We start from the raw sequence: 26,056 nt of genomic DNA, 5'->3' as shown, positions 1-26,056 counted from the left end.
GGGCGGGTCACCTGACTGAATTGACCTAGTTCCTGGACCTTCCACTGCTCTTGAACACACTTTCCTGTCTGATTTCAGGTTAAAGTACTGCAGTTTGACAGAGATCAGCTGTGAAGCTCTGTTCCTGGGAGGTGGAGAGCAGAGTGATGGAGGAATCAGAGGAAGTGGAGATGAGTGTCAGAGCTGCAGCAGGAACTGATCTGAGATCAGCTCCACTGTCTCTCTCAGCATCAAGTGGACAGTTTTTATGGGCCCTTGCCGTAGTTGATGATGTCATCCTTCCTGTCAGCGGTCTTTTCTCGTGGTTCCTGGAATCCTGCACCTCTGTGGACCACAGAGTGGATGAACGTTCACGAAATATCCTTCAGCTGGTCCAGAAAGCAGCAGCATGGCTGTTGACCAAAGAAAGATCAACTTCCAGCAGTTCTGGATTCTGTGTGCAGTTCCGCTTTTAGTTCTTCTTCATGTTTGTTCTTTACCAGATCTTTCAGAATCACAAAAAGTGGATTAAGGTCCTCTGATTAAAGGCTGCAGAAACTTATTTTTCTCATTAAGCCCCAATTTCTAGAATAGAACCATGGCAGACAAAAGACAGTTCAAAAGAAATCTCATAAAAACTCTGACAAAATGTAAATTAAATTCTTGTTGTCTGCTGGTTGAAGGTTTATCTTTCATAACTTTATAATCTTTCATATAGAAATATGCTTTGTTTTTATATTGTTTTAGTATCTCCTTTGATATATTAGTTAGAACTTTTAATATCAGATGTGCGTTTCTAATCAACAAACCCTGGCAACAGCTGCAGCCAATCATTGATTAGACTTGTGTTTTTTAGTGCGCCGCCGCACACTAGTGTGCCGTGGGAGATGGTCAGGTGTGCCGTGGGAAACTGCCCTCATAAATGATCTGAAAACCATTTACCATCTCCAGGAAATCAGCTCTGTGTTCATCCTAAAAACCCTGATAAAAAATGTTTCTCCTCAATTAACTTAATTTAACAAAGCTAAAGTAGTTTGCCCAAAATGTATTTTTCCTTGTAGATTTTCTTTGTTTTGTTATTTCATGAATTAAGATTGTTAAAAAATATTGACAGTAATTCGAACCAGATTTAGATCCAGGTAAGCAGTTTATACTGTACTTGTTTCAAATAAAGTTTTAGCACGTGACCCGGAAGTAAACAAACTGAGGAGCTAGGAAAGCTAGCAGTGACTGGGAGGACGGTGGTGTTTTGTCAGTATGTTTGTGTTTGTGTTTTTTTTAAAGAAAGGACGATACGTGGTTCGTGTGGGAACTCTCAGCATTTTCCAAAGTGTCGTAAATGAGTGAAGAAGTGTTGAACGGAAAGACAACGTGGATTGCTGTGATTGTGAGACTAGCAGATGATCGATCGGACTCGGAGCTGCAGTGAAGAGGACGGTGGTGTTTGTGGGAGTTGGAGCTGAAGATCGGAGCAGGAACCATGTCTTCAGAACCTCAGGAAGGTTCTGTCAGCGAACAACTTTCTGCTGCTGAAGGAACCATCGTCCAGTACGAGCAGGAGCTCTGTCGTCAGCGCAGACTGCTGGATAGCAGCTGGAACCCACAGCTTCAGCTACTACTACACCACATACTAGGTATGCTCACTTCTACAAAGAGAGAGAAGCGCTTTGAGCTTTTCTTTTGGTGACCTGGGGGGTATTCCAGGAAGCATGTTTAAACTAGCCTGACTTTAAGCCTGAACTCTGGCTGAAATCCGCCTGAAGTTGCTTACTCTGGGTATGTCGGTTCCAGAAGACCGGGTATATGAGTTGGCGTAATAGACCTTTTTCGCAAAAACCGGAAGTACGTCATCAACGTGTAAACCTAGTTCCGGTTTGTGCTTCGCTGGCGGAGGAATGGCAGAGCCTAGAGTGTTTTCGAAGAGCCTGAGTTGTGTTCCGAAGTTCACCAGCACCGATGTGATGAAGAGTGTGAAGATGCAATCGTCCACTAAAGGAAACAAATTGGACATGGGATATAAATTCGTCCACGAAGAGTTTATCCACCATTACCAAGGTAAGCTTCAGCTAGCTTTAGCCATAGCCGCATCACCGGTAACTCTGTGTGTTTACGTCAACTGTAAATCCTGGTGTTATTAATTTGTAATATAAGGCATCGCAGTGAATATGTTGTGTGTATGTTTAAGTGAAAAGGCATGAGATTAACATAACACCCAAAAATTTGGTGAAGCTGTAAATAAGAAATGTTAAGTTGCCCGTATGCGTGTTCATTTTGCTGCGGTTGCGGCACTTTCTTCACTTACTAGTATTATTTTTCTGAAAGTATGGTGAGCAGAAGTCCTCTTTTCCTGGACATGTCCTCTCTTTTGATACTTATATAATAAAATAACATTGAACATAGATGAAATGTAATTATATTTGCTTCATGTATGCAGCTCTGAACACCAATTACTCTCGATGAAATATCTCACAAACTCACTTCACTCCTCTTTTTTACAAACTCAAATCTGGTCACCCTATTGACAGTTATAGTTTCATGTCATTCTGAACATTGATGTAGCAACATAAGTATGTCCTAATTTTAACCTATATAATTTATTGTGTCTAGATATCACTGGACGCAGAAAGTGCCAACCTGAAAGCTTTCGTCTGCAGTTGTGTGGCTGCTAAAGGATTTTGCAATCACATAGTTGCCATCCTGTTCCAGACCGCACATTATTCACAGCTGGGTCTGCAGGCTGCTCCACCCCCCTGGCCTGCACGAGTGGCTTGCAAAGATGGCACAGGTGGGTTTGTGATCATATTGTCATTATTTTTTAAGAACGTATGTGTATCCATAACAACTCTAAATTATTATAAAAACACCCCAAGTAGTTACTACAGACTTTAATTGCTTTCTGCCTTTTACTTATAAGGGAATCCATCCTGAACCGGTTAGTGAGCTGATGGTGCAAAAACCCAAAACAGTTGGCAGGGACGGTCAGAGGTCCACACTGTACAAGGCATACAGGTGATTAACTTTTTGTTGCTTTGTGAGCAAGTTAAGTTTTTTTTTTTTTTAATCTTATGACTAACCAAATTATGGTTACAGCAGATATAATGAATTAAATTGAAATGTAGTTATGCACTTATGTCTAACTTTTGTGTGTTGTGTTTCTCTTGTGTAGGACCACAGCCAGATCCATATGATGGCATCTGGAAGCAGATTATGCCAGATGCAGCCCCAACCTCTCATGGCTGGGTTGGATGGGTTTCTGAGATGGAATGAAAGAGAACTTGGATATATATTGTGGCAAATGCATGAATGCATACCTTAAATTACACTTATCTTGTCTTTAACAATCAGTTCAGCCTTCTGTCTTACTGTTGATCTGTAATGTTATTTTTTATTGTAAATGTTTGATGTTATTTGCATACCAAAAAATTAAACGAGGCACAATTTTGACCAAAATTGTTTTATTTGTTCATCTAATTTTTTTGCGTAGTCAGTCACATTTCAACAGAAAAATATTACGAATATAACAATTATATTTAATTAGATTTTAAGAATATGTGGAAACACTAAATTTTTCCATACTATTTGCACATTATACATTATTTACATACCAAACATTAATTCACTCTTCAAAACAAAAAAGTCCATGATAATTTGCCAAAACACGGCGGTTAAGCCAGATCTGATTCACACTGCCCATCAGTGTGAGCGGCACAGAGAGTTCCTGATGTGAAAGGACTTTATCCTACTGATCACTCTTTCCACCATAATTCTGAGGCGGGTGATGGCTGCGGTTTGTTCTGTTTCCTCCTTGCTGAATTGAGCTGAAAGCTTAAAAGGTGGAATGATGATCTTAGATCCAATGTCAGTTAGGAGGTCTTGAACGAGGAACTTTTGTCCGCCATGACATCGTCTTCTGGCTCCAGCAAAGGAACTTGGCTTCTAAGTCATGGATGTAATCCAAAGCCTCATCCAGAGCACCTGTGAAGATAAAGAAATTAAAAATCAGTCTTAATATATTAATGCTACCTTTCAACACAACACAGTAATCATGTTTTGAAAAGTATGTTAAGTATTTAATTACAAATACATTTCATTTATTTTTGTTAAGGAAATTACAAAATGACAAAATGCTCAAAAGTGATTAAATACATGTAATTAAAATAGGTGAGAGCATGAACATCTTTTATTATAAATATTAATTTGTTCAGGTAGAAATGCATGTATCCAATAACGGTACACATAGTTGACTAACGTTAACCAAACACATTATGAACAACCTTACCTGCAGGTGGGTGTGTCACGTAGTCGTGATCCATCTTTACTGTCTTAGCTTAGCCACCATGTCGCTAGTATCTTCACAGCTTAGCTGCATAGCCTGACGTTTGAGGTTCTGTCATATTCTGACTCCCTTCTCAAAGGATCAGTAAAGTTGTTCCAAGGGAAAATACTCGGGGCAACACCACTCTTCAGGCGACGAACGACGCAGCCGCACCACAATACCGGAGCGAAGTTAGTAAGTGCCGGCAGCAGAGGGTGCTACCTGTGTTTACATTAAAACTATGCCCTTCATCTCTTCGGATCGCCTATATCCATTTGGGTTTCAGGTTTGGATCCACAGGAAAATAATGAAATGAAAGGTAAGGCTGTTTTTGGTTGGAAGACGAACAGCCTGGAACGCAACAGAGACTGCAACTCTTCGACTCTGCCATTCTTCATATCTGCTGCTACGCTAACAGGAAGTTGTTTTACACGTCATTGACGTATTTCCGGTCGAAAAATGCGGAAGTGTGAAAAAGGTCTATTACGCTCGACTTGGTAACCCTGGGTTAACGCACGGTACATAAAGACATTCTCAATAGATCGCCGATTTCTGGAGTCACCATGGAAACGCGTGGTGAAAAAAAAGAAAGCGCGACACTTGAGACGGAAGTGAGACGGAGTCTGAGATTTTAATGACGGCGGTTAAAAATTATAAGTCCATCAAAAAAGTAACACGGCTGAAAAATAATTTAAATAATTTAGTTAAATTTATTCAAACTCAATAATTGTTTATACAACTCAAATTTACGTATTTATCTAACTAAATGTCACATTACTCCATTAATCTTTTTTAAATCTTAATTACTTCTATTTCTTGAACTTTCATATGTCTAAGTTTGAGCCGGCAGATATGCTCATTTTTATAACAATAAAAATAACGGAAAAAAATGCACGGAGTGCAAAAATTCATTAGAGAATTTTCCGTCACTGTCATAATATGAGTAGGTGGTAGGGGTGTTATATAAACTCATCATCTTCTTCTTTACTCTCACTCATGGTGCAGAGACGTAAGCATAGTAGGACAAAATAACTCGGCAAAACACGGTGAAACACAGTAAAACAGCTATACAACTAAACACATTTTGTAAAAAACCCACACTTAAACCCAAATCCGTCCAGACAGGCAAAGGGAATGATATCCCAGAATCCCTTGCGGTGCCGATCTAACAGCAGCATCAAAGTTACACTTACTTAATTGAATTAATTTGAACGAAAGGAAAATAACTGTCTGAAAACTACGTGTAATTGTTAACAAAGAAATTTCTAACAAAAAAAAATGATTTATCTTAACTGAAGCAAATAATTACGTTAGATCAAAGTAAAAAAGTTTATCTTTCCAACATCCATATGTGGTCTTATCACCCTCTCATGGTGGAAAAAGTATTATCTGAGCTTTTTCATTCACTAAATCATCTTCAAATGGACACGCCATGCTGCTTCACCTCTCTGTAAATAAACTAAGCTTCAACTAAACCTGCTCCGGACCAGGTTATGTTCAGAGCATGAGTTGCCATGGAGACTTGACCTACCCTGAAACATATCTCCATTTCTGGAACCGAAAGCTGAGGTTATCAACTTTCTTAGCCTCAAACTTATCGTGGGAGCTAGCATAACCTGCTTTCTGGAATACCCTCCTGCTTTTCCTCACTCTCACTGTGTACAACAGACCACCCCCCTCCTGCCTTATTAAATATTTTTGTCAAATTTTATCATCACTTCACATGCGGTATAATAGGATTTCAATCATTGGTGATTTTGAATGACATGTTGTCAACATTGATGACGTCATGACTGAGTTTCAATCTTCTGAGCAGCACAGATTTCAAAAATGTCTCACAGCTGCTCACAACAGAGGACACACTCTGGACTTGGTCATTACCTACAGCCTGTCAGCTGGACTGTCCAGAGTGTCCAGTTGTGTACATCTGTCCACAAATGTCCAGATGCCACTTGTGTACAGATTCCAGTGCACACAAGTAGCATCTAGGAACAGCTGCTTGTGCTGGTGGAACTACACCCAATAACCTTCAAGTCCCGACTGTACGCCATAAGTGCAGATGCCAGTAAAGTGTGTCACATAGATCCCATGAGTGTTCATTGACGTGTCCTTATCAGACACTAGTGTGTGTTTGTTTCAGTCACCAGTGGAATCAGCACTTTCCTTCACTAGAACTAGAAGAACAAACTGGAAGAACAAAGTTTCAAGGTCTCCTCTCATCTCATTGCACAAGGCAGAAAAAATGGCGGGAGTTCAACCATAAGGCTTAAACAAAGTTCACCCTTTCAACTGGGTCAATGGCAAATTGAGAAATAGAATATAGAATATTAGAATAACTTAAAAATGTAACCTAATAATTTAAAATTTAATTTTAAATAGATATTGACACATTTAATGACATTTTTTATTATTTATTTCAAATTTTAAAGAAGTAATGACACATTTATTTATTTCATATTCAATACATTTATTTCAATTTGTCCCTTCCAGCTCACACTGGACCATAAAATCATGAAACATGTCATGAAAAACTAATGTACTCCTTAAAATTTGATTCTTTTCTAAATGTATTTATTGATTTTCAATTTTATTTATGTAATGACAATTTTAAATAATGAGTGACATATTTATTTAATAATTTAATGGTGTATATGTTTATTTCAATTAGTCTTTTCCAATCCTCCAGACTCCTCAGGCATTTTCTTCAATGATCACTGAGTTTATTGGTGTTTGACAAAACCCCAAAGTCTTGTAAACGTATAAAAGGCTCCTTGTTGTGTTTGTGTCCCTGCAGTCCTCCCCCAGCATTGGGTGACAGAAGAGGAAGATCTCTGCAACCAGCAGAGGAACTTCAGAGTGGAACAGGAAGAACCAGAACCTCCACAGATTAAAGAGGAACTGCAGGATCCAGAACCTCCACAGGTTAAGGAGGAACCAGAGGAACTCTTCATCATTCAGGATGAAGGTTGGCTTGATCTGAAGCAGGAGACTGATACCTTGATGGAGATTCCTACTTATGAGGAAGATGAGAACAGTGAAGCAGATCTAAACAATCAGCAGAGCTTTAATGTAACTGATAGTCAGGATGAGGAAGTAAACCAAGATGAAGAATCTACATCAACTTCAGATGAAGAGACAGACCCACTGAACAGAGATCAGAGGAAGAGAAGAGACAGAAGTCATGTCCAAAGTGTGGACAGCTCTCACATGTCAGCAGGTCAGTGTGACTCAGAAACCATATAATTTAGTTTTAATTCACTCACCATTAACAACCTTGAAGGTTGTGATGTTGGTTAACAGTGAAGTCAAGAAAGAGAATAAAAATATCAAATATCAAAATGATGATAATGAAACTGTGAAAAAAGATGGCATGTATTGTATGCTACATAGAAGTGTAACAGTGTGTTTTAATAAATCGATTCATATCATAATTTGTGATTGCTGAATAGAGCTGTGACGGTGTGGGATTTTTAATCACCGCGGGTGGAGGTGTGTTGCGGTTAACCGCGCACCCTCCACCCCTGCCGCCGCCTAACACAAAATCGCCCAGCGGCCGCGTCGCAAATGATTACAATCACAACACAGTATTCTTTATTAACAAATAACAGTAACAACTAACTAATACCTATCTAACCAAAGAACTATATAGGTGTTGTAGAATGACTATGTGTATGTTCTGCAGCGGACCGCTCTCTAGCTGCATGTGAGGCTTCACCTGTGCTCTCTGGTACGGACATCTTCTCTGAATATTATATATTGCCCAGTAATAAACAGACTGCAGACACTTTTTCACCTTTCCGGTAGCCATGAAACCTGACATGCCTGAATAACGCGCGGCAGGAGGCTCCGACTTTATATATACAGACACGTAACTTTGCGCTGCACAAAATTGTTCCCAAACCAGGGCTCCAGACTGTGACCATATGGTGGCATTTTGCGACCAAAATTTGAGAGTGTGCGACTGAATTTTACATCCTGTCGCACATGTGCTACTAGTAAATTTGCCTCCCCCACCCTCCGTATTTTTTTATACATCAAACGTGGAAGGGGCACGTCAATGATCAATGAAATCATCAATGAGACGCGAGCACACACGCACGCAGGCAGACACACACACTCGCGCACATACTCATGAAACGCGAGCACACACTCGCGTGATGCCTGTCTGTGAGGCGGCCACTGCTTGTGAGAAGAATAGGGCAAGCCACTGTAAGTGGCTAAAATGCGTGGAGGGGCCTAGAGATAATCGAGCGCGCGTAAACATCTGTGGGAAGGAAACGGAGACAAATATCATCACAACCTGATATGTGCGTCTGAGCTATGAGTAAGTGAACTATTGATTCATTCTTCCGACCTGCGGCTAGTGTACCAGTGCCAGAGTCTAAAGCAGGGGTCTCAAACCCGCGGCCCGCGGGCTATTTGCAGCCCCCAAGATGATATTTTGCGGCCCCCGCCTTAATATGAAAGTTTAATGTTAATGTGGCCCGCCAGTTTACATGAATGACACTTTTTCATTGTTGTGCGCGGAGCTGACAAAGCAACGAATCATAGTGGGGAATATGACTCTTGGGGGCTCGACAATGAAAGCAGGAGAAAATTTAAGGCAGGAAACCTGACCGCCCCCTCCCTCCCCGGACCATTAAGGAGTTCCTTACTTTCCTTTTTAGAACGTATTTATTCGCTCGTAATTTTCTACATACATGCTGTCCGTGCTGAACTTTTCTCTGGGTCACACAGACCCGGAGGAGGATTAAGGTTATGGTTACGTTTAGGCGCACAGCGTCGCATCAACCCCGACCAAACGGTTCTCATGCACGGCTGTCACTGCAGCACACCGCTCTCGCGGGATATGGGTCAGCTGAGGAAAATAAATGTCCCTCACCTACATGCGTGACAGCTAACGGAGCTTGAACTTTAAACACGTGCGAGAAACAAGATTTAGTCTGAGACACACTGAAAACACGTTGGGGAAAATGCAACGATAGACGTGTTTAAGATGAACCAGCACCGCGCCTGGATCGTTGGGGAAACCAGGCTGGGGGGTGGGATGAAAGCGAATCTGTAGCGAGACTGAAGGAGAACAGGAGGCTGGAGTTCAATTTAGTTTTAATCTGCCTCTCCCCCTCAGTATGATCTGTGTTATTATATGTTTTATTTTTATTGGAATGTTTTGTAATGTATGTAGCCTTTTTTTCTAAATCAATTGGTATTTTTAATAATTTTCATTGATCACTCAACTACAAAAACCATCAGGACACATGTCCCATAATGCATTGTTTTGTAGTCTGTAGGGCAGCTTTCAGTCAGTTCAGTACTACATTTCCAGCTGCGTTCGCTCAAGTTGGTGCCTTGCTCCCACCCCTTTCTGGTGATATTTTTGTGATGATTGACAGGTGATGTTGGAGCAAAAACAAAAATATACGTCTCACACACAGTGATCTGTGTAGCGTTGCGTCCACCTGGGTGACCTCAAACACGCTTATTGTGCATCTTGGCTGCACATATTTGGTGTCACCAACATAAAATTCAATCAGTTTTTAGGCTTTTCTCTGATCTCTGGTATCTGTATCGATTGTTCTGATCTCCATTGAACAGCGCCCGTTCTTTTACAGTTTACCTTTTCCTGTCAGTTTACCTTGTTGTTGCATCTTCAAAAGTGCACAATAAAATGTGACACTGCACCGTTCGAAATAAGCGGTTATCCGGTTGTCCAAGACAACCAGATTTCACGGAGGACAAAATGAACCTGGTTGTCCGTGTGATAAACTGGTCTTTTATTCAACATTTTGGTATTTTTCAAGGGTTAGTTTTTAGCAACCACTAAATTGAAACGTATGCCGCAAATTCTTTCCACTGACAAACGAAGTGCGTGCATGCTAGCGAATCCTTTCTGTTTCTTTATCTGTCTTCTTTCTCTTTCGGCTTTTCCCATCTGTCTGGCTTCTCTGACTTTGTCGCTAACACAGGCAACATGAGCCGTCCCTCTGATGTACTCGTTCCTTATCCTGTCTAACCTGGTCACTCCTAAGGAGAACCTCAACATCTTCATCTCCGCTACCTCCATCTCAGCCTCTTGTCTCTGTCTCACTGCTACCGTCTCTAACCCATAGAGCAGAGCTGGTCTCACCACTGTCTTGTACACCTTTCCTTTGAGTCTTGCTGACACTCTTCTGTCACACAACACTCCTGACACTTTCCTCCACCCGCTCCAACCTGCCTGCACTCGCCTCTTCACCTCTTTTCCACACTCTCCATCACACTGAACTGTTGACCCCAAGTACTTAAACTCCTGCACCTTCTTCACCTCAGCCCCCTGTAACCTAACGCTTCTACCTTGATCCCTCTCGTTCAGACACATGTATTCTGTCTTACTACGACTGACCTTCATGCCTCTTCTTTCCAGAGCAAACCTCCACCTCTCTAGCTGTTCCTCCACCTGCTCTCTACTCTCACTGCAAATTACAATGTCATCCGCAAACATCATTGTCCAGGGAGATTCCTGTCTTACCTCGTCTGTCAGCCTGTCCATCAGCATAGCAAACAAAAAAGGACTCAAAGCTGATCCTTGGTGTAGTCCCACCTCCACCTTGAACTCCTCTGTCTGACCTACAGCACATCTCACCACCGTCATACTTCTCTCATACATGTCCTGAACTACTCTGACATACTTCTCTGCCACTCCAGACGACCTCATACAGTACCACAGCTCCTCCCTCGGCACCCTGTCATACGCCTTCTCTAAATCTACGAACACACAATGCAGCTCCTTCTGACCTTCTCTGTACTTTTCCATCAACATTCTCAAAGCAAAAATGGCATCAGTGGTGCTCTTACGGGGCATGAAACCATACTGCTGCTCACAGATCTCCACCTTCTTCCTAAGCCTGGCTTCCACTACTCTTTCCCACAGCTTCATTGTGTGGCTCATCAACTTTATTCCTCTATAGTTGCTGCAGTTCTGCGTGTCACCCTTGTTCTTAAAGATCGGAACCAGAACGCTTCTCCTCCATTCCTCAGGCATCTTCTCACTCTCTAGAATCCTATTGAACAACTTCGTTAGAAATTCCACTGCTGTCTCTCCTAAGCACTTCCATACCTCCACAGGTAGGTCATCAGGACCAACGGCCTTTCCGCTCTTCATCCTTTTCAGAGCCTTCCTAACCTCCTCCTTTCCAATCTCTGCTACTTCCTGCTCCACAACAACCACATCTTCCTCCCTTCTTTCCCTGTCATTTTCCACGTTCATCAGCTCCTCAAAATACTCCTTCCATCTTTTCTGTACACTCTCCTGGGTTGTTAGCACCTTTCCATCTCTGTCCTTAATCACCCTTATCTGTTGCACGTCCTTCCCATCTCTGTCTCTCTGTCTGGCTAGCCTGAACAAGTCCTTTTCTCCTTCCTTTGTGTCTAACCTGTCATATAGCTCATCGTAAGCTTTCTGTTTGGCCTTTGCCACCTCTCTCTTCACTCTACGCTGCGCTTCCTTGTACTCCTGTCTACCTTCCTCAGTCCTTTCTACATCCCACTTCCTTTTAGCCAACCTCTTCCTCTGGACGCATTCCTGTACTTCCTCATTCCACCACCAAGTGTCTTTACCGTCTTTCCTCTTTCCAGATGACACACCTAGCACCTTCCTACCTGTTTCCCTGATAATCTCTGCTGTAGTTTCCCAGTCATCTGGAAGCTCATCCTGACCACCCAGAACCTGTCTCAACTTCTGCCTAAATTCCTCACAAGTTTTTTCATTCTGTAGCTTCCACCACTTGGTCTTCTTTTCTGTTTTCCCTCTCTTCTTCTTCCTGACCTCCAGAGTCATCTTACACACCACCATGCGGTGCTGTCTGGCTACACTCTCTCCTACCACCACTTTGCAGTCATTAACCTCTCTCAAATAACCTCGTCTACATAGGATGTAGTCCACCTGAGTACTCCTACCTCCACTTCTGTATGTCACTCTATGTTCCTCTCTCTTCTGGAAGTAAGTGTTGACTACAGCCATTTCCATCCTCTTCGCAAAGTCCACCACCATCTGTCCCTCCAGATTCCTTTCCTTCACACCAAACCTGCCCATCACCTCCTCATCACCTCTATTGCCCTCACCAACATGGCCATTAAAGTCTGCTCCAATAACAACTCTCTCTCCTCTGGGAAAACTCTCTATGACCTCATCCAACTCACTCCAGAATCTCTCCTTCACTTCTAACTCACAGCCAACCTGTGGCGCATACCCACTGACTACATTCACCATCACCCCTTCAATTTCTAACTTTAGGCTCATCATCCTGTCTGAGACTCTTTTCACCTCTAGAACACTGTTTACAAACTCCCCCTTCAGAATCACACCTACCCCGTTTCTCTTCCTATCAACACCATGATAGAACAGTTTGTATCCTCCTCCAATACTACGTGCCTTGCTGCCCTTCCACCTTGTCTCCTGCACACACAGTACATCTACCTTCCTTCTCTCCATCATGTCTGCCAGTTCTCTGCCTTTCCCTGTCATTGTGCCAACGTTAAGAGTCCCTATTCTCAAACCTATGTTCCTGCCTTTTCCCTTCTCTCTCTGGCCACGGACCCTTCTGCCTCCCCTCTTTCTTCGACCAACAGTAGTCAAATTTCCACCGACACCCTGTAGGTTAACAGCATCGGTGGCGGTCGTTGTTAACCCGGGCCTCGACCGATCCGGTATGTCTAAAGTGTTGTGGATGATTCGCATGGTTATTTTGGCTATTTTTACGCCGGATGCCCTTCCTGACGCAACCCTCTCTATTTATCCGGGCTTGGGACCGGCACATAGGCAACTGGCTTGCAACCCCTGTGGCTAGATTTTTCTGTTTCTTTATCTGTACTTTTCAATAAAGATTTTTCAAATACATTTGTTGAACAGTACCTGGCGCGACCACTAGAGGTCTTCAAAAAAACACGTTCAAAATATTCAGCCCTAGAAGATTTAAAACACATAACTTTCACTCATAACAGAACAGACTGACATGACCTTTTTCCATGGGATTGATATGATATTCCACATTTGTACAACACTTTTTGTATTTTATGTTCTTTAATCAACAATTATCAAAAGCAAAGGAAAAAAAGAACCAATATATACAAATCTGTGTAAAGATACTAGTTATAAAGATGTTAGTTTCAAGTTTTTTCAATACTTTGTGTAACCAGATGCTTCAGTATTTAGTAAATATTTGTTTTTAATATTTAAAGAGTTTTTTAAATGTCCATCATAAGAGGCAGTTGATATTAGATGTATAGAAGACATAAAAATGTAAGTACTGACATCTGAGTAGATTTTGTTGCTGTTAAATATTGGTATCAAAGGACAACCAAATATTGGGGAGGACAACCAAGTGCCAGGTTGTCCGGAGGACAACCATTTTCTTCCCCTCATTTCTAACACTGCACTGAATTTGAAACAGCACGTTGCAATTTCTGCATCTATTATTAAAGTATTTATTAGTAATACAGTGGAATGTTGCATGTTGATTTACGGTATGCGCCCCTAAATTTTCTGGTTGTGCCCCTAAAATTTTCAGTTGGGGGCCCACCGTGCTCTTAGTGAAAAAAGTTAGTCTGGAGCCCTGCAAACAAAAGATGAAGTGATATTCATCGACATCTAACAGTGTGCATTGATGTTTGGTGTTATGGAGTAAATGAGAACAGTAATAAACCCCCCACAACACATAATTCTCCAGCGGGCGGCCGTATCGCGCACTTAAGAACGCACGTAGCTTGTAATGGAAATTAATACAATGGAAATTAATAATTACAACGCAGTAAATTTTTCGTATTTCCTCACGAGACGGAAACTTCTATTGTAGAATGAGGATGTGTGTGTGCTTCTGAAACCGCGCGCGTGTGTACAGTGGTGGACAAAATTGTTGGTACCGCTCAGTTAAAGAAAAAAAGTCCACATTGTTCACTGAAATGACTTGAAACTTTAGAAGGTAATAATAAATTAAAATATATTAAAATTTAAATAATCAAAATCAGCCATTACTTTTGAGTTGTTGACAAACAGAATTATTTAAAAAACAAACCATCTAATGAATTAGGGCTGGACAAAAATGATGGTACCTCCATAAAAGACTGAGAACTAATTGCCCAGGGGGTCATGATGAACTCAGGTATGTCCTTTAATTGACATCACAGCTGTTTTCAAACTCATAATCAGTCAGTCTGCCTATTTAAAGGGAGACAAATAGTCTCTAAACCCTAAAAAACGTAATGAGCACTATAAATAAATAGATGATCGTTACAACGTTGCTGTTTGGTAAAAAGGTGTATACCACACTGAACATGGACAACAGAAAGCCAAGGAGAGAATTGTCCCAGGACATTAGAAACAAAATTATAGACAAACCTAGTAAAGGAAAAGGCTAGAAAACCATCTCTAAGCAGCTTGAAGTTCCTGTGACGACAGTGGCATATATTTTTCAGAAGTTTAAAACCTTTGGGACAGTAGCCAACCTCCCTGGATGTGGCCGGAAGAGGAAATTTGATGACAAATTGAGGAGACAGACAGTTGGAACTGTATCTAAAGAGTCCAGAACAACCTCCAGACACATTAAAGGTGAACTCCTAGATCAAGGTACATCAGTGTCAGATCGCACCATTCATCGTTGTTTGAGCCAGAGTGGACTTCATGGGAGACGACCAAGGAGGACACCACTGTTGAAAGGAAATCATAAAAAAGCCAGACTGTAACTAGCAAAAATGCATGTTGACAAGCCACAAAGCTTCTGGGAAAATGTGAGACAAAACTGGAGCTTTTTGGTAAGGCACATCAGCTCTGTCTTCGTAGACTCAAAAATGAAGCATCCAACCAAAAGAACACTGTCCACTGTGAAATATGGAGGAGGCTCAGTTCTGTTTTGGGGCTGCTTTGCTGCATCTGGCACAGGGTGTCTTGAAGTTGTGTAAGGTAAAATGAAATCTCCAGATTATCAAGGTATATTCTGGATAGAAATGTGCTGCTTAGTGTCAGAGAGCTCAGTCTCAGTCACAGGTCATGGGTCTTCCAACAGGACAACGATCCAAAACACACAGCCAAAAACACCCAAGAATGGCTCAGAGAAAAGCGTTGGACTATTCTGAAGTGGCCTTCTATGAACTCAGATCTGAATTCCATTGAACATCTGTGGAAGGAGCTGAAACATGCCATTTGGAGAAGACACCCGTCAAACCTGAGACAACTGGAGCAGTTTGCTCATGAGGAGGGGGCCAAAATACCCGTGGACAGTTGCAGAAGGCTCATTGTCAAATACAGAAAACCGTTGAATTGCAGTGATTGCCTCAAAACGTTGTGCAACAAATTATTAAGTTATGGGTACCATCATTTTTGTCCAGCCCTATTTCATTACAGTGATCCCTTGCTATAACACGGTTTACTTTTCACGGTTTCTTTACTTCACGGATTTGCATCCTGCATTCTGTTCTTCATTCTGATTGGCTAAAAAGTCACTCCGCTAGAAAAAAGAGCGACAACAATGCCTATCACTATGTTCTTATCCCGAACAAACAAACCGGCACCGCAGGCTTCAAAAGAAGAAAACGCTGCAGAGCGGAGTCAGGATGCAGCGGCTCAGTCTGTAGAGCAGTGAAATACACCTGAGTCACTATTTGTCCGACTGTACTTTATATTTTTTTAAGAATCATTTTAAATTTTCTCCCGTTTAATCCAATTACTCAGGTCGCGGTGGGCGGGGCTAATCTCCACGATTTGAAGCCTTCTGTTCACATTGATGATTAAAATTATTATTTGACAGTACAGAACAAGTTATTTGTTAAAAAAACGTTTCTAAAGTACTTTGATTTGTGAAACAAATGCTTGAGCCTGTAAAATGGTTTGTTCTTTCTTTTCAATGTATAATAGAGTTTTTAATTGTATAAAACTTGTTAAAAAAGTAGAGGTTTCTACTTCACGGATTTTGCCTATCACGGGTTCTTTTTGAAATTTAACCCCCGCGAAAAACAAGGGTTTACTGTAGTTTCTTTTTTAAGTAATTCTGTTAATCAACAACTCAAAAGTAATGGCGGATTTCTTTTTCAATCAATTTTATTTTATTGTTACTTTTGAACGTTTCAAGTCATTTCAGTGAGCATTGTGGACCCTTTTTCACTTTTAACTGAGGAGTACCAGCAATTTTGTCCACCACTGTATAAGAAGAGGGAGCACGTCACGTGCAGTGTAGAGGGAGTGAGAGGCGTGGCTCAGGGAGTGAAGGAAAACAGTAATACAAGGTTTCCCCCAGGACTAGCAGAAAAAGTAAATTATCAGCAAAGATGAATGTGTTTAATATAGTTCCAATCACGCACCGTATGCAGAACTTTACAAAAACCAAAAATAAAAAAAACGTGCGGTGATGCTGTTATCGTCACACTCCTTTTGCTAATATGATTTATAGTCAATAAACTACTTGCTTCAGAGGAATAGAAATCGATTCATTGATTCATTGATTAATCGTTGTACTTCTAATAATAATAATGGATTGGATTTATCTGCGCTTTTCAAGACACCCAAAGCGCTTACATTGTGTCCATTATTCATTGACTCCTCATTCATACTTGGTGATGGTAAGGTACGGTTGTAGCCACAGCTGCCCTGGGGCAGACTGACAGACACAACTGACACAACGACATTTTGGCTGGTGGGAGCGGGGATTGAACCGCCAACCCTTCGATCATTGGACGACCCGCTCAACCACCTGAGCCACTGTCGCCCCTAATGCTACAGCATCATGACTGAACATTCACCAAGGTCAACTCGAATGTTTCAGTGTTTGAAATCCCACTGCAATCGTCTTTTATAATCTGTTGTAAAAGTGTGCCCAGTGGTCGTTAATTATGATAATGCAGTTTTTAGCCTAAACGCAATTCCTACCGACAATGACAATCTGCACAGTGGTCAGCGCTCTTGCCTCACAGCTAGAAGGCCCCCGGTTCAAGTCCTGGCTGAAAAACACAACATCAATGGGGGACCTTTCTGTGTGGAGTTTGCATGTCCTCCCCGTGTATGCGTGGGTTCTCTCCGGGATCTCCAGCGTCCTCCCACCGTCCAATAACATGCTTCATAGGTTAATTGGCAACTCTAAATTGTCCATAGGTGTAAGTGAGAGAGTGAATGGGTGTGTGATTGTGGACACTCTACCCTGCGACAGACTGGCGACCTGTCCACTACATCCCCTGCCTTCGCCCAGAAGTGGCCGGGATAGGCTCCAGCAGCCCCGTCACCCCGAAAGGGATAAAACGGAATAGAAAATGAAGGAATGACAATCTTAGTAGTTTCATTGTGATTAACTATATGCAAAAGAGCATATTCACGATTAAGAGTGATAATTGAAATATTTACTAGTGTATGTGAATGTATGCATATTTTCCAATCAATTTTTATGACTAATTATCCTATGGTTGATATATCCTTTTATAGCCATAAATAAACTCTTTCTACTCTGTGCTGTTTAACATTCATCTGCTCTTTAAATGTTCACCTTCCATCTTTCCATCACATTAGTAGAACCTGTAAACACAACTCCATCTCCAATGAGGAGGATTTTATTCATGCCACGCAGTTATTTTCACTCTAACGACTTACAAATCTAATAAACCACTACTATGAACCAAAATAACACACAATATAAACATAAAACTCAGAGTATTTGTACTTTCGGTGCAGAAAGTGTGCATTGCATCAGTCTAATTGTAAAATGCAGCAAAGAAGTTGCTGTTTTTGGTTGGGCACAGATAAATGTATTCTCCACAATTGAGTCTGGTTCTTTTGATCTGAAAATCCTCAGCATTGATGCTCATTTACCACCACTGGTCAGTGCCCCTCAGCATTTGTGCAGACTTCCTGTGCAGAAATGACTTGGCTGGACCTTGGCGGATATTAGGAGCTGCTGGTTTCCCGCAGGCAGCAGCAGCACTAGTGGGTTGTGATGTACAGTCAGGACCATAAATATTTGGACACAGTCTTTCTAATATTTTTTCTGTACATTACCACAGTAAATAAAATTAAAAAAAACAACTCAGCTGCCATTGAAGGGCATACTTTCAGCTTTTATTCCATGAATTGAACAAAAAGATTGCATAAAAATGTGAAAAACGAAAACATTTTTTAAACACAATCCCTTCATTTCATGAACTCGTAAGTAATTGGACAAATCAAATAACTGAAAACAAAATGGTCATTACTAATATTTGGTTGAAAAGCCTTTGTTGGCAATGACAGCCTGAAGTCTTGAACTCATGGACATCACCAGATGCTGGGTTTTCTCCTTCTAAATGCTCTGCCAGGCCTTTACTGCAGCAGCTTTCAGTTGCTGTTTGTTTGTGGGCCTTTCTGTCTGAATTTTAGTATTCAACAAGTGAAATGCTGCTCAATTGGGTTAAGATCAGGTGACTGACTTGGCCATTCAAGAATATTCCACTTCTTTGCTTTAATAAACTCCTGAGTTGCTTTGCCTCTATGTTTTGGGTCGTTGTCCATCTGTATTATGAAACGCCGCCCAATCAGTTTGGCTGCATTCACCTGGATCTGCGCAGACAGTATGTCTGTGAACACCTCAGAATTCATTGGGCTGCTTCTGTCCTGTGTCACGTCATCAATAAACACTATTGTCCCAGTGCCACTAGCAGCCGTGCACGCCCAGACCATCACACTGCCTCCACAGTGTTTTACTGATGATGTAGTGTGCTTAGATCATGAGCTTCTCCACGCCTTCTCCATACTTTTCTCTTGCCATCATTCTGGTAGAGGTTGAATTTGGTTTCATCTGTCCAAAGAATGTTTTTCCAGAACTGCTTTTTTAGATGCTTTTTAGCAAAGTCCAATCTAGCCTTCCTATTCTTGAGGCTTATGAGTGGCTTGCAGCTTGCAGTGTACCTTCTGTATTTACTTTCATGCAGTCTTCTTTTTATGGTAGACTTGGATATTGATCCGCCTACCTCCTGGAGAGTGTTGTTCACTTGGTTGGCTGTTGTGAACGGGTTCCTCTTCACCATGGAAATGATTCTGCCATCATCCACCACTGTTGTCTTCCGTGGACGTCCAGGTCTTTTTGCGTTGCTGAGTTCACCAGTGGTTTCTTTCTTTCTCAGGATGTACCACACTGTTGATTTTGCCACTCCTAATACTGTAGAAATTTCCGGCATGTTTTTTTCCTGTTTTGTCAGCTTAATGATGGCTCCTTTCACCTGCATGGAGAGCTCCTTTGACCGCATTTTGTCTGTTAACAGCAAAATCTCCAAAATGCAAGCACGAGTCCTCTAATCAACTCCAGGCCTTTTATCTGCTTCACTCATAATGACATAACAAGGGAATTGCCCACACCTGCCCATGCAATAGCATGGAAGACAATTGTCCAATTACTTACGAGCCCATGAAATGAAGGGATTGTGTTTAAAAAATGCTTTAGTTTTTAACATTTTTATGCAATCTTTTTGTTCAACCCATGGAATAAAAGCTGAAAGTCTGCACTTCAATGGCATCTGAGTTGTTTTATTTAAAATTCACTGATGTAATTTACAGAAAAAAACTTAGAAAGAATGTGTCTCTGTCTAAATATTTATGGTCCCGACTGTAAATGATGTGTCTCATCAGTCTTCATCACTGCTACAGATTTCAGGATCCAGGATCCTCAGGATACCAAAAGGGATTCAGCGAGTTCAGAAAATTGAGGGATGGATTTTTTTAAATAATATTTTAAAATGAAGTACTTTTAAGGTCGTTTAGATTTTTCTTGGTGCTTAATAATTCAAAAAATCCTTTCAAGTATAAAAAGGTTTCCTTGTGTTTGTGTTCCTGCAGTCCTCCCTCAGCATTGGGTGACTGAAGAGGATCTCTGCAACCAGCACAGGAACGTCAGAGTGAAACTTGAGGAACCAGAATCTCCACGGATTAAAGAGGAACAGCAGGAACCAGAACCTCCACAGATTAAAGAAGAACTGCAGGAACCAGAACCTCCACAGATTGAAGAAGAACTGCAGGAACCAGATCATCTGCAGTTTAAAAAGGAGCAAGACGAGCTCTGTATCAGTCAATATGAGCAGTGGTTTAACCTGAAGCAGGAGACTGATACCTTGATGGAGATTCCTACTTATGAGGAAGATGAGAACAGTGAAGCAGATCTAAACAATCAGCAGGGCTTTAATGTAACTGATAGTCTGGATGAAAAAGGAAGCCAGCATGAAGAATCGACATCAACTACAGATGAAGAGACAGACCCACAGAACAGAGATCAGAGGAAGAGAAGAGACAGACTTCATTTCCAAAGTGTGGACAGCTCTCACATGTCAGAAAGTGAGTGTGTTAGAAAAAAAAACAGAAAGGCGTCTTTCATTAAGAAACACAAACAATCTCCAACAGGAAAAAGATCTTCGTATATTAAGTTTGGTAAAAGAAAAGGAATTGGACATAATGTGTCAATCCATGTAGGAACCAAGTCTGAAAGACCCTGTGAAGTCTGTGAAGAATGTGTTACATGCTTTGATTACTTGTCTCAAGGCAGAATTCACATGAGAGCCCATACAGAAGGAAAGCATTTTTTGTGTAAAGAATGTGATAAAAGTTTTAGTCGTATTTCTAATCTCAAAAGACACATGAGAATTCATACAGGAGAGAAGCCTTTTGCTTGTGAAGTATGTGGTACAAGTTTTTGTCAAATATCTAATCTCAAAAGACACATGATAACCCACACAGGAGAGAAGCATTTTGCTTGTGAAGTATGTGATAAAAAATGTATTCAAATATCTGATCTCAAAGCACACAAGAGAACCCATACAGGAGAAAAGCCTTTTTCTTGTAAGGAATGTGATAAAAGTTTTAGTAAAAGAACTAATCTCAAAGCACACATGAGAACTCACACAGGAGAAAAGCCTTTTTCTTGTAAGGAATGTGATCAAAGATTTAGTCAAAGGTGTAGTCTAAAAAGACACATTAGTCAAAGATGTAGTCTAAAAAGACACATGAGAACTCATACAGGAGAGAAGCCTTTTGCTTTAGATGTTAATATCGAGTCACGAAACATCAATTGAACAAATTGTGCATGCATAGTGAGTACAAAAAGGTGCCTCTAGAATGGAAACAATAAAAACTGATGAAGTTTACATTTTATTTTGTAGCATTACTTTATTAATGTAATGTAAATATAGAACATTAATCACATAGCCACCAACCTTCATGTCACTGCAGTGATCAAGAGACAGCATGGTTTATGAACAACAAAGCAATAGAATAAAACAATGACACCACATTTAGGGATGAGTACCTGTAGATAAAGCTGTAACAGAGCAGTTCCTGCCAGAGGACAGCAGAAAATGTTTAAAAAAAAGGAAGTTGGGTTTTCTGATCCTAATGACGTTTTTTTTTACTACTTTCTTTTAGCCTACTTTGGCTCTAAATTAGCTAGCTTGTTATTGCTAGTTTATTTTATTATCATCTCTTTTTTGACAAACATGAACTTCTTGCACCTAATGTGAGGCATGCCTGATGCTCTATTTGGACTATTTCCCATCACTTCTGGGTCTGAAACCATCCGTTGTTGCATTGTTTACACAATCAGCTGTTGTCCCCTGGCAACACAAAATGCAGCCAGGTTTTTTTTTTCTTCCAGATTTATTTTTTAACAGAGCTATGGTAACAAGATAATATCCATTCTATATGATCAATAACATTCTCAAATATTCTATTCTGTTTTAGTTTAATGAATGAGCCTCAATACACGTGCAAATTTCGTTATATCAATGTTTTTTGGACACAAAAATATCCTTGTGATCCAATAGATTCCAAAGCATTCTGATCTTATTTTCCAGCAGGACTTGGCTTCTTCCTACATTTAAAAATATTCTTAACCCTTGTGCTATCCTATGACCCCACCCTACCGTTGACGTGTTCTCCCTACCATGACAAAGGTGGATAAAGGTGAAGAGGATTTCATGTAATCCATGGACACCATTGAAGATCACCAATCATTGAAGAAAAAAGGTTCAGAGCACTGTCTTCTCCCAGTGGTAAAGTGCCTAGGATAGCACAAGAATTATATGTCCTTATATGGCCATGTTGTTCCTGTGTTTGGTCTCCTGACATGAACCCAATAAAAAATAGAAAATAGAAATCTCTAAACTGTTATAAAGAAGAAGATGAGACACTAGACCCTACAATAAAGACAATCTGAAGTCAACTATCAAAGCAACCCGAGCTTTCATTACATGAACACAGAGCCGCATGATGGTCTCCAGACCACATTGATGCAGGCATTAGTTAAAAGGACGCAGAAGTAATTATTGAATAGAAAGAAATGAGCAGTTTTCTAACATCTGACGTGTCCTGAAAACGTCTTTTTTTATTTTCATATTTTAAATTTTTAAGACCCTATTTTTAAGTTATTATCTATACCGTACAATCATCAAAATCCCTAAAATAAAGGATTGCTACATGTCAGTGTATGTATAATTATTCTATATAATGAGTTTTGCAGAAATGATTTGTAAAAAAAAAATGCTAAACTACAATTTTTTTTATTAGATGAACCTGTAAATAGAAATGTTATTTGTGATGATCATAGTTTAATCTTCATCTCTTGAACAGCTTCATATGGTTGTAGTTTATGCTGATATAATGTGTATGTTGTCTCTGCCTGTGTTACCATGACAACACTGGAAGTATATATATTTATTAGTATATATTGTTTAAATCTAATACTTTTTATATGATCAGTGAACATTTCATTATAGTTTTTAAAAAGTAGCAACTGCAGTTTATATTTTTGTGTCATATGAGCAAATAATTTCTTTAGGAAAACATTTTCCGTAAAATGTATTAAGGAAAAACCAAACTGGTGTTTCTGTATTTTGTTTACGTTATTCATGTTTTCTAGTAGACATTAGAACTGTTTATCTGTTCTTTTTAGTTCTCAGTGTTCTGTTCTTTATTCTGTGAAGAATAAAGTGGACGTGAACATCATTCAGATGTGTGGAGTCTTTCCCACAGTGTGTGTGTCAAAGGTGGGCCGGAATGTGTGTAATATTTGTGCTGATCCTTAGTATTTCTTTTGGTGTTGGGTGGTTTTGTATGTTGTGCTGTTTTGTTTAGTTTTTACTTTTGCATGCGGTTTAATTTTATTGGATCATGGACCTGATTACTGTAGAAAATGTATGTTTTAATATCTTATTCTTCATTATGTTATAGCTTTATCTTTAGTGTGAAGTGAACTCATTTTGAACTCATCAGGACTTATTTTCCAGTGACCTTCACTTGTGCTTTGTAGTTGCAGCAGCAACTAGGACTTCTTTGTGCAAAATCTAGGAGTTTCCAGAGACGTGATAAATATGTCAGGGACTACATTTCTACTATCTGGGTTGAACACCTTATCCTTGGGAAAGTGTTCAGGTTCGTGTTCTCATGTGGAGGATGAAGCTGACCTCTGATCTCGTGCCGGCGATGGAGTATTCGTTTGGCTGGTATGATTTACTTTGGACCAGAGGAGGACTCCTTTTGATCATGGATTGTGTGCGCCGGTGAATGGCCCCTACCCCTGGAAAGGCGGAGCGGATCTGGACTTTGCAACCTTCAGCTATTGGCCAGAGGAAGCAGGCGGGCTATCAGCTGACGAATCAGAGCGACCATGGGCGGAGGACCGACAGCCATGATCTTTCCGGAAGGCGGGGATTCAAACACATCTTAAAAAGACTGTTTTCAAACTATTCCATTGTTCTTGGGTAAATCTACGAATAATTCGCATGTAACTTGTGCGTCAGTAGATCTTTACTTGAGAATCCAGATATCTGCATTAATGTTTTAATCTGTGCTTTAGAACTATTATCAGGGAAATAAACTCAGTGTGTTTTTGAACCGGTTGAATCCTTGTTTGTTTTACCACTCTCGACTATCGAACACGCATGGATGGAAAGAACTGAAAAACGGACGATTTCTTTCCTTCATTACACACACCTGGACCTCATTGGGCAGAACCCCTCACCACTGCATAAATGGAACTCTGAGCAGTTGCCGGAGGAGCAAGCACCTGAGGCAGACGCACGCAGCGCAGTTGAAGCGTGCCGCAAGGAATGAAGCTCCGGTTGAGAGCCAAAGGAAGGCGGACCAGCTGATCGCCTTGAAGACGTAGCGGGAGCCGTGTGAGACGGAGGCGTCGACCGTGTGGAGGAACGCCGAGGCTGACCGAGAAGTTGCGTGTGGGACCTGAAGGCCTGACGATCGGTGCATAAAGGAAAGTCTGCTCTCCCGACCGGCCTGGATGCGTGTGGCTGATGTTGGTGTAACACCCTGAAGTTTTTCGTTTTTTTGTGTGTTCGTTTCAGCCGCACAGACGCTGGTTTTTGTTTTTTTTTTTCCCCTCCACGGCCGGATCCAACGGTGGACTTCGGGGGGGCGCGGCTTTGGGACTGGACTCTTTTAGCTGGGACTTTTAATCAAATTTTTATGTCTTTTATTTTTTTACCAATTTACAGCTGTTTTTAGACTATTATTTATTAAATCCCTTTTTACATTTTTAATTGTTTCTAGTCATTTTTGCACAGTATTTTATCGAGATGATTCAATCACCAGTGTGACATGTGTTTCTGCTGTTTGTTGGTTCTCTGCAGGTTCATAAGCTGGACTCCTTAAGTTCAGTTCTGACTGCTGAACTCAGGACTGAGGTTAGATCACAGAAGTTATTCAGAAGCTGTGAAGAAGACTGAAGCAAACAAACTGCTTCTCTGTGGTTTTCTCATCAGTGTGAGCGCAGCAGTGAGGTTCAGCTCAACAGAAATCTGCAAACTTAATTCTGGTTTTGAGTCTCTTTGAAATCCAGATTTTGTCTTGGAAATTGAGCATTTGCAGATTTTAGAATGTATATTGTTTTATCTTGTAACCCTTGTCCTATCTTAGATGACCCTACCCTTGCATTGATGTGTTCTCCCTACCATGAAAAAGGTGGAAAGATTTCATGTAATCCATGGACACCAGTGAGGTCCTCCATTTCCTTCTTGAACTTTGCAATGTCATTTTCAATTGCTTTGATTTTTACATCAGTACCTTTTTATATGTAAATGTCACCTCTTCCACAATGCCCTGGGTGAATTGCAGGCTTGTTTTCAGTTCATGGACTTCTTTGATATCACCATCCAATCTTTTGTATTTCCATCCATGATGATTTGAATAAAACTCTTGAAGTTTTCTTGTTGCTGTTGTAGCATTTCTTTGTAGAATTCCTTTTGCTGATCCATTAAATGGCTCAGTGTACTCATGGTCATAATAGCATCCTCATCAAGCAATGTTTTGCTTGATTTAGGAGGCATTATTTCTCACTCACTCTTACCAGGATGTACCAAGGAAATATTAAAGTGAGGATTGTTGTTTAGGCCCCGTGGCCTGGAAGCCTCCAGCCCCAACGTGATCAATTGCAAATGTTAAAGTTCAGTACAACCTCAATGTTAGAATCTCCAATATGCAGTCCCACCACTGATGTCAACCGAGTATCAGCTTTATGTAAGGATCTCAAAAAGGATTACCCTGATTTTGAGTAGATTATGAGAGGCCAAGGATTCAGACAGAAGCTACGGCAGCCATCTTGCCTAAAATGACGACAGCTGTCGACAGCATCCCATCCCAGATGTTAAAGTTGAGCCCAGTTCTTTGAGCAAAAAAGTATCCATCCCAAGTACATCTTTTGTTCTGCTTGATCTAAGTGACCTGATTGTTTGTGAGACTTCAGTCTCAGTGACAGTCATTAAGTTAAATATAGGCTCTGTCGT

The 26,056-nt window shown here is 40.7% G+C and overlaps 1 protein-coding gene and 3 long non-coding RNA genes across 10 annotated transcripts in view; 2 read left to right on the top strand and 2 right to left on the bottom strand.

The window, feature by feature from the left end:
• Positions 1-26,056, bottom strand: part of LOC105355350 (NACHT, LRR and PYD domains-containing protein 12-like) — a 249,628-nt gene that overhangs the window by 83,316 nt on the left and 140,256 nt on the right. The gene's annotated exons all lie outside the window — the stretch shown is intronic.
• LOC111948730 (uncharacterized) lies at positions 1,126-25,479 on the top strand. The gene is made up of 3 exons (XR_013651921.1): positions 1,126-1,613; positions 7,089-7,511; positions 20,112-25,479. It is a non-coding gene; the product is annotated as an uncharacterized LOC111948730 (long non-coding RNA).
• LOC144988065 (uncharacterized) lies at positions 1,781-3,429 on the top strand. The gene is made up of 4 exons (XR_013651832.1): positions 1,781-2,034; positions 2,587-2,764; positions 2,894-2,988; positions 3,146-3,429. It is a non-coding gene; the product is annotated as an uncharacterized LOC144988065 (long non-coding RNA).
• LOC144988341 (uncharacterized) lies at positions 2,784-5,231 on the bottom strand. The gene is made up of 2 exons (XR_013652212.1): positions 4,259-5,231; positions 2,784-3,954 (listed from the first exon to the last, which is right to left on the bottom strand). It is a non-coding gene; the product is annotated as an uncharacterized LOC144988341 (long non-coding RNA).

This window comes from Oryzias latipes, chromosome 2, assembly GCF_053564925.1.
Source record: "Oryzias latipes strain Hd-rR chromosome 2, Olatipes_Hd-rR_3.1".
In the NCBI taxonomy this organism is placed as follows: Eukaryota; Metazoa; Chordata; class Actinopteri; order Beloniformes; family Adrianichthyidae; genus Oryzias; species Oryzias latipes.
Note: the sequence above shows the minus strand (reverse complement) of the source record. Positions and strands in the feature narration are given on the sequence as shown.